This window comes from Elephas maximus, chromosome 5, assembly GCF_024166365.1.
Source record: "Elephas maximus indicus isolate mEleMax1 chromosome 5, mEleMax1 primary haplotype, whole genome shotgun sequence".
In the NCBI taxonomy this organism is placed as follows: Eukaryota; Metazoa; Chordata; class Mammalia; order Proboscidea; family Elephantidae; genus Elephas; species Elephas maximus.
In genome coordinates, this window is record NC_064823.1 from 137643892 (window position 1) to 137652614 (window position 8723).

At 48.3% G+C, this 8723-nt stretch overlaps 1 protein-coding gene across 3 annotated transcripts in view; it reads right to left on the reverse strand.

Moving 5' to 3' along the window:
* Positions 1–5211, reverse strand: part of LOC126077257 (sodium-dependent phosphate transport protein 2B-like) — a 37531-nt gene extending 32320 nt beyond the window's left edge. The window contains exon 1 of one of the 3 annotated variants that reach the window (XM_049886414.1): positions 5079–5211. The gene's annotated coding sequence lies outside the window, so the exon portion shown is untranslated. The remainder of the gene's footprint in view (positions 1–5078) is intronic. The other 2 variants (XM_049886412.1, XM_049886413.1) reach the window with 2 other exon arrangements.
* Between the last annotated feature and the right edge of the window lie 3512 nt (positions 5212–8723).

An 8723-nucleotide genomic window follows, 5' to 3' on the forward strand; every position in this document is an offset into this window, starting at 1 on the left:
TGAATTAAAAATGAAAACAGGACACAAAAAAATGTTCTAAGCTTTTGCAAAGAGCTGTTCTGGGCTACCCACAGACATCCAGAGGTTCATGTACATGGCCCTCTGCTCTTAGGGGTACTTTGTTGTAAAAATCTCAAAAATATTGTGAATGTTTACGTTCTCTCTTTCTCTTATAATCTTAATTAACTCTAGGATGGTTTTTCTATCTCTTAGGCATATTATACTTAAAATCTACTTCCTAAGTGGAATTTCATTTCTTAGAGGGAAGAAACCAACTGTTCAGCTTTTCTTTCAGTGCCCAGGAGATTGTGCCACCTGAATCTCACTGATGGACAGTTGTCCCTGGTTACCATCTGCAAGTTGGGTTGGCCAAGGTCTGTCGGATGGAGCAACTTCATCATGAGACTGCAGTTGGATGTCACAGTGGCCCCAGGATGGAGTTCTCCTCAATCCAGTGTGGAAGGTATAAGAAGGTGATAGTCTGCTGACGTTAAGTCGTGCTGACTAGATTTCTGGGACTGCTCAGAATCATTTCCTCTCAAGGACTAAATAAAACTTGTCTAGAGAAAGCAAAAGCAGTCCCCTCCACGGACCAACATTTTATAGTACTACAAGCAAAGGGCACAGAGGCATAGAATTCAGACACCTCAGGCACTGAACTGTTCAGGGAGGAACAGGATGCGATGACAAGGGATCCAACACACTAAAATGTCGCAAATACTTAACTCTATGCAAGGCTTGCGCTGAAAGTAGAAAGCAAATTTATTTTACTGCCTACTTCTTCTTGGAAGTCTTGTTTTCCTTACTCTTGCAACCATTTATTTTTGCATCAATGCCTGTCTCCTCTTCACAAACACTTCCCTGATGAAGCAATTGTCTCCCTAGTGCTTCATTTTCTCCTACATTCTACTGCACCACTGTTTGTTGGGAGTTCACTGTATTAGACGCGGCAGGGAAGAGAAAGAAGCCCAGTTCCATATGCCTTGGTACTGCCAACTGACCCATCCAGCGTGCTCTGGAACTGCCAGCCACTCCCCTCCGCCTCACCACCCCTTCAGTTCAAGCTGTCTCTCTGGGGACCTGGAAGCAGGGAAATATAGGATACCTGGCAACTCAGTCCAGGTGAGGGCAGCAGAGGGAAGGATGCTGCCAGCTACCCCCCTGGCATGGGCACACAGGCCTCTTTCACCTGGCCCTCTTGCGGCAAAGCCCCAGCCCTCTCTGCAAGCCAACCCTACAGCCCTGGGGTAAAGGGGGACCTGAAGCTGACTCCCTGCTGTCAGCCCTAGGATTGGGCAGCTGTGTGAGAGATCCTCCTGGCCCCCAGCCTCCCTACCTCTGCTGATACCACAGTGCCTGGCACATAGAGAGCTACTCACTCATGTGACTCTGTGTCTCAGTTTCATCGTCTCAAGAATGGGGACGATACCATCATCTCCCTCACAGAGCTGTTGCAAGGATGAATTGTAGGCGAGGCCCTTAGCACAGGACCTGGAGGAATGAATGACTGAACTCCATCATGGTCAATGAATAGTTTAACCTCCAGGTTTCCCTAGTGCTGGGCACCCAGACGACCCTCTCTCTATTTGTGTAATACATGAACTCAAATACACAGAAAGGAGAGCCAGCATTGTTTTGGGACAAGGGAATGTCCTGTGAAGTTTTTGTGGCCTCATCAGGTGTCATAACAAGGAAGGGGTTCTTTACCATTTACAGATAAAGAAAGCAAGACTCACAGAGAGAAGAAACTTATTTGAAGACTCACAGCTACCTAGAGGCAGAGCTCCAAAGGTGGAAGCCTTTCCATAGACCTCACAGCCAGGAACTCTCTGGACCCCATCAAAGCCCCACAGCACCCAGAGCCTTGGGTCCAGGCCTATTTAGGGCTCTGGGAGTTTCTGGGAGAGCTGGCTGGGCTGCTGTGTCTGCAGGGGTCACCCCTGCCTACTCATTCAGATGGCTGGAAATGTCAGCCAAGAATGCAGTAATGATGGGCTGCTGTGTTCTCACAAGGGCTTCTGGAATGCCAGAGACCTGGATTCAGCCTATGCCAAGCCACTGAGGAGTCTCTGCTGAGCAGGGGAGGTGGTATTGAATGGGCTGGACAGAGGCCACAGCAGGAATCTGAGGTCACTATTCCCAGGGATGAGGCAGACACTGGCCTGTGTTAAACCTGCTCCCCCAGGGAAGGGGCTTTAGTTACCACCAGAGACCCTTTTTCTCTCATCACCAGACCCCTGTTCTAGCTTTGCCCTCCTGTTCTCTCTCACAGCCTTTCCCCTAATGCCTTATGCCGGCTTGCTACCTGCCCAGAGGAAGCCAAGAAAAGGTAATAATGTCTTCCCAGGAGGAGGATTAGTGGCTATTCTTAGTCCTCCAGGTCTCCTGTGATCACACATTTGCTCCTTTGCTGCCACCACTGGTCTCTACAATCAAGTTGGCTGTGCTGATAACTCTCTTGCCTCAACTTCCTGCACCCACATACATACCTAATGCCAAAAGGTACTTATTCTCTCTCACCAAGCAGTTTCTGGCTCTCCCCGCCTAAACTGGCTGTCCAGCAGCATTGCCTGGGCCTTTCCAGAAACTGTGCTGGGGCCACCTGTGCCCAGACCAGCAGCAGCCAAGGCACATGGGCCAGGCCCAGGCAGGGGTTCCTGTGGAGAGACCCAGACCCAGATCTACATTCTTCTATCAGCTGGTGGCCTCTACAAGGGCAGGAATGATGACTACTGTATCCCCAGTAATCAGGAAGAGCCTGGTACATAAGAGACAGCCAATGAGTGTCTATTGAGCACTTGGTACCTGAGGTAGGTACCAATGTTATCTCCACAATCTCATCCCCTTGTCAATTCAACCTCTGATTCCAATGTCCATCTTAATACGCTCACGAAATATTTTCTTGTTCTGTCAAAGGATGACCAAGGCTTCCCAAGTGAATGATGGCAACTTTTCTTCGGTTTCCTGTAGCCATCACGAGGAAAAATAATCTCCAAGGATATGGTGGCGGTGAGAGATATGGGGAAGGTGCCTTGGGGCAGAGGAGACAAGGAAGCAATGGCCTGGACTTCACATGGATAAACGGCTTTAGTTTAGACTTTTGATGTGATGCACTAATAGGACTGTAAAAAGACTTTTATCCTATTAGTTTAAACTTGGGTCACATTACGAAACCATACCCTCATAGAGCATTTTAATTTGTATTTATTTAATTTGTATTTTAAAATAATCATTACACATTGTATTATGGGGTTAAGGAACCCTGGTGGAGCAATGGTTGAGGGCTTGACTGCTAATCGGAAGGTTGGCATTTTGAAACCTCCCAGAGGTTCCTTGGGAGAAAAGACCTGGCCATCTGGTTTTAGCGTTGGAAGCCCTATGGGGCAGTTCTACATGTCCTGTAGGGTTGCTATGAGTTGGACAGCACAAAACAAGAATGTTATGGGAGTTAAAAGGGTTAATTTGTAACCAGAAACATCTTAAACCTATTGCAGTTCTATTTCTGCAAGTTTAATTCATCAAGAGTTTCAACGGGTGGATGTCACCTGGGCCTCTCTTGCCGCCTGGGATGTCCTCACTACACACCCCCCTGCTGACACCTGCCATTCCACTGAGGACTGTCCCCAGGGTGGGATGGAAGACGGCTGAAATTTATATTAAAATCTTAGTGCATTCCAAAACATTCAGATCCCAAGAGGCTGTTCTCTTTATTAAATTGAATTCAGCCTATGTGTGTGTCACCTTTCTACAGCAATAGCCCAGACCCCTGTCCTCATACCGCCAGGGACTTGTTTCAATGAGATGGTTGTGTGATGTGAGGTGGGCATAGGGGGCCTTTATTTAGGATACAAACCGTTTACAGAGCATGCCCTTCTTACACCAGTTCCCAAAGTTACAAAAATAGAGAAGAAATTACCAGCGGGTTGGCTGGCACCTGTAAAGAGATTTAAACACCTTAACAACCTGAAACAACGGTCTTTCCAACAAGGCCCAACTTATGCAAGAATACTCAATGCCAAACGAGTTACAGAATTGTCAGCACAGGGGAAAAAAGGAAAGAAAGAAAAACAAGGCCTAGAGCAAGCCCCTTAACACAGGAACGTCGGGTGAACCTAAACAGGGAGAGACAAGGGATTATAGGAGATGGAATTCATTTGCTGTCATCAGGAAATCAACATGTTTGAGAAAGCTGCCTCCTCACCAAGGAAAGCAAGAGATTCAAACTCTCCTCCTCCGGTGCCATCTACAATTCAGGTTGTCCCAGACAACCTGAATTAACCCCATACTAATCGATGTCCATCTCTTTCCTGGCTCAGCGATGCTCAGTCCCCCTCCCCAATCCAACTGCCTCTGTGCACATCTCCTTGCCAGCCACTTCTCTAGCCCACCTGCCTACTACCCTTCAGCACTGATAACACTGAGAAATTACCTGTGGGCTCTTTTCTCCCCAAACAGCTGAAAAACAAACTCTTGGCTGATTCTTCCTGCCCAGATGCGAACAGCAAACTAAGACTGTCTCCCACAGTCACCTTAGGTAAATAACTCTGCAAACAAGCACGTGGAAGTCCTGAGAGGAAGAATCACCACTGGACTGCCACACAAAATGTGGCAAAGACCGAGAAGATCCATTCCCCTTTTTGCAAAGAAGGGGAAACTGAGGCCACGGGCTAACAGGGACCTGCCTTGGGTCACACAGCTTCTTAGTGACTCAGCCAAAAAAAAGAACTCAAATGCCTCGACCCCTAGGTGGTGCCTTCCACTACCCCACCCTCTCTCCCCAAACAGAACTTAATTCTAGAATCACCAGCGTGACCCATGAATTACTCTGTCGTTAGTTATTTTTTTTATTAGTAATAGTATAACAACAGTAGCAGTAATAGTAGCAGTGGCAGTAACATTAAGAAGAAAACAATTGGAAATTTTGGAAACGTTTATTATTTTTTTCTCTTCTGCACCTCAAAGCCTAGTTCCTTGAGGTCCAGCATGGACAGATAGCTAAAAAGTAAAGTAAGGTCCCTTAAAGCTGGAGAGAGAGAGAGGGGAGAAGAAAACTGGCTTGCTCCAGCAGCGATACTCACCAGCGCCCCTGTCTCAGGTAATGGTCTGAAGGAGGCACGCAGGTAAAGTGCAGTGCTCTGGGTATATATAGCGAAGGTGTTGCGCAAAGAGGCCGGCGGCAGCTGCTGTCATCACGCCTCTCGCACATTCCAGGACGGCCTGCCGCCGCCGCCACCGCCGCCATCGCCACGGCACTGCCTACCTGCCAGCTTAATGAGCCCATCGTGGCCTCGCCTGCTGTGCGTCCCAGCCAGGGGAGTGCCTCAGACGCTTCCCAATCGCCCGAATGGCAGCAAACGTCCTGGCGCCCAGTGGAGCCCCTCGCGCCCTGGCCCCCGGCTGGCGCGCGCCCTCCCACCCCTCTCCAGCTCTGGCCGCCAAAAGCCCAGCAAGCGGAGGGCTCCGTGGGCTCCAGGTCTGTCTCCCGCTTTCTCCTCCTCAAGAACCTAAACCTTCTAGTCTAGCTTCTCTGAGGCTGAAGAGGCCAGGGACTTTGAGATAGAAGTCACTTGGGAACTCCTTCCCAAACAAAGGCAGGATTGTTTGGCCTTATCACTCTTTGGAAGTACTTTCTGTCCTGGTAGGCTGGACTCTAACAAGTTAGAGACTTGGCCAGCTGGGTCTGCAATGGGAAAGGGCTGTACTGTATCTGACTGCTGAGGAAGGGGCCAGAGCTTGCTCTTGCCCTGAGAACCGCTCCCTCCTGGGCCCCTATTTCAGGGTCCTGCTCTGCCCTGTGTGTTCCCTGTGTCTCTTCATATCCTTCTTCCATCCTGTCTGTCCCGGGGAGAGCCCATCATGATGCTTATAATAGCAGCTACCCAGTTATGTGTCAGGCACTGTAAGACAAAGCATTCAATCTGTCCAAAGTGAGGGACGTTGTCACCAATCCACACACACACAAAAGCCTTTCCTGGGGCTCAGAGTAGCTCCCTTTACAGCTGAGGGGTTGTTGGAGGGTTAGGGGGCATGACACAGGGTCTTACTCTAAAACCCATGCACGCCCTGTCCCTCTGCAGCGCTGTCCTGTTTTTATAGCTGAGGGCAGTGAGGTTTAGCGAGCTTACTAGCTGTCCAGCTGCCGTAACTAATAAGTGGAAGCACCCCACTGGAACTAGGCTGGGTTTCATTCCAAAGCCAAGAGCTCTGTCCACTGTTCAGGGGAAGGAAGTCAGGAGCGCTGCTTCCAGGAACCCGCAGAGCCACGCCCTGTGGAACTCACAGACTTTGGTGTCCACCAGCCTGAGATGAATTCCCTCTTCTGCCCCTTGCTTTCCCTACCTCTATTTCCTCATGTGTAAAATGGGAATAATGGTCCCGGATCTATTAAACTGAACTAAAATATGCAAAGCACACAGAACTGGTATGTAGTAAGTACTCTATGTGTGATTGCCATTGTGGTTTTCACAGGGAACCACTGGTTGGGAGAAAAGGAGTGGGAAGCATTGATTAGACTTATCTGGAATCTTGGGACTCAGCAGCCTCAGGAAGCTGTTCACATAAGCCCAAAGGCTGGTGGACACATGAGCGGGGCATTAGAAATCCGGTCAGGCTGGCCTGCTCTTATTAGAAGGATGATGGTTTTGCTAGTGGGTGCTGGACTTGAAAAAACCGACCCTTGGAGACAGTGGTCTCCTAGCACCTTTCCACTGAGTGACTTCTAAGGCAGAGTGCAGGGAAATCGCAGGCAGGAAGCCACCACCACATGGTGTTCTTCGAGGGCAGCTCTGCCTCCAGCCCCTGGCACGAGGCAAGGCAGGCTGCAGATGCCACTAACATGGGGTCCAGGGAGCCAGCCTTAATTGGACATTCATCCCGATGAGCCTCCCCCACTGACTGTGGACTTTGATGTGAGGCACAGACCTAATTGCCATCACATGCCTTCATATCACTCCCACAAGCAGCTAATGTCAAAAGACCCAGATTTCAAAAAGCTTGAAAAGAGAAAGACGCTCTCCCTTTTATGTTCCGATTGAAAAGGCAAACACAGGTTCAGTCCTGGAGGCTTTCTTTTGTGACGGGTGTGTGAGTCTTGGTAACAGGGCTGGGATAGTATCTTCCTGTTCCTAGTTTGTGAATGGTATCTGAGGTGCTGGTAATGTTCCCTTTCTTGGTTACGGTGCTTTGCTTTCTGATAAATTCTTGAGCTGTATGGGGGGTGTTATTAATTGAACTGTGTACCCGCAAAATATATGTTAGAATCCTAGCCCTCTACCTGTGATATAGCCTATTTGGAAATAGAATTCTTTGTTATGTTGATTAGGGCTTATCAGTGAATGACCTGTCCTAACCCTAATCACTTCTGAGTGATATAAAGAGTAGGATAGACACAGTGACACACACACTACACACACACACACACACACACACACTGCCATGGAGTCAATTCCAACTCATAGCAACCCTACAGGACAGAGTAGAAGTGCCCTGTAGAGTTTCCAAGGAGCACCTGGTAGATTCGAAGTGCCAACCTTTTGGTTAGCAGCTGTAGCTCTTAACCACTACACCACCAGGGTTTCCAAGCAAGCAAGCACGTATGAGGGAAGACAGGCTATCTGAAGAAGATGGAGCAGATCAATCTGCAAACCCAGGCCCCCGCTGAAGTCAGACTTCTAGCATTCTATCCCTGGTGGCACAATGGTTAAGCACCCGGGTGCTGACCAGAAAGATTGCTGGTTCGAAAACTACACAGGAGCTATGCAGGAGAAATATCTGGCAATCTGCTTCCATAAAGATTGACGTTGTTGTTAGGTACCATCGAGTCGATTCTGACTCAGCGAACCTATGGACAACAGAGCGAAACACTGCCCTGTCCTGCTCCATCCTCACAATCATTGCTATGTGTGAGCTCATCGTTGCAGCCATTGTGTCCATCCATCTCATTGAGGGTCTTCCTCTTTTTCTCTGCCTCGAAAACCCTATGGGACAGTTCCACTCTGTCATGTGGGGTCACTATGAGTCAAAAATTGACTCAATGGAACCTAATGACAATAACAAGCTTCATGAACTATAAAAAAAATAAATTTCTGTTCCTTAAAGACACCCGTTTGTGGTATTTCTGTTACAGCAGCACTAGGTAACTAAGACTGGGGGGTATGGTGAAGAGGATAGGCTCTGGGTCAGACTGCTGAATTTGAATACAGGGTCCGCCACTTACTGGCTCTGTCTCATGTCACATAATCATCATCCACAGGGCTAACACATATGTTGCTTGCTCTGTGCCAGACACTGTTGTAAGTGCTTTCCACAAATCGACTCATTTAATCCTCAAGCAACCCGATGAGGTAAGTTGATTATCCTCATTTTATTGAGGAGCTAACTGAGGCACAGAGAGGTTAAGGATCTTACCGAAGGTCACACAGGGAGTGGCAAAGCCAGGATTTAAAATCAGGCAGTTTAAACCATGGACTCCAGCATCTGCGCTTTTACCTCAAAGCTACGCTGTCTCTCTACAATATCACCATCTGAGAATTAGAATTTCCTAGAGGTAAATTCCCCTAGATTCAGCTTAGCCTTCGAAAGGCCGCAAAAATGTTTAACAAACTTTGTGAAAAGCTTTAAAAACAGAAAGGCACACACTTTCCTGCTGGGAGCAAGCTGATGAACTGTGATCATTTTACAGAATCCAGTGACTGTCCCATAACTCCTTAAGTGTCTCAGAGTTG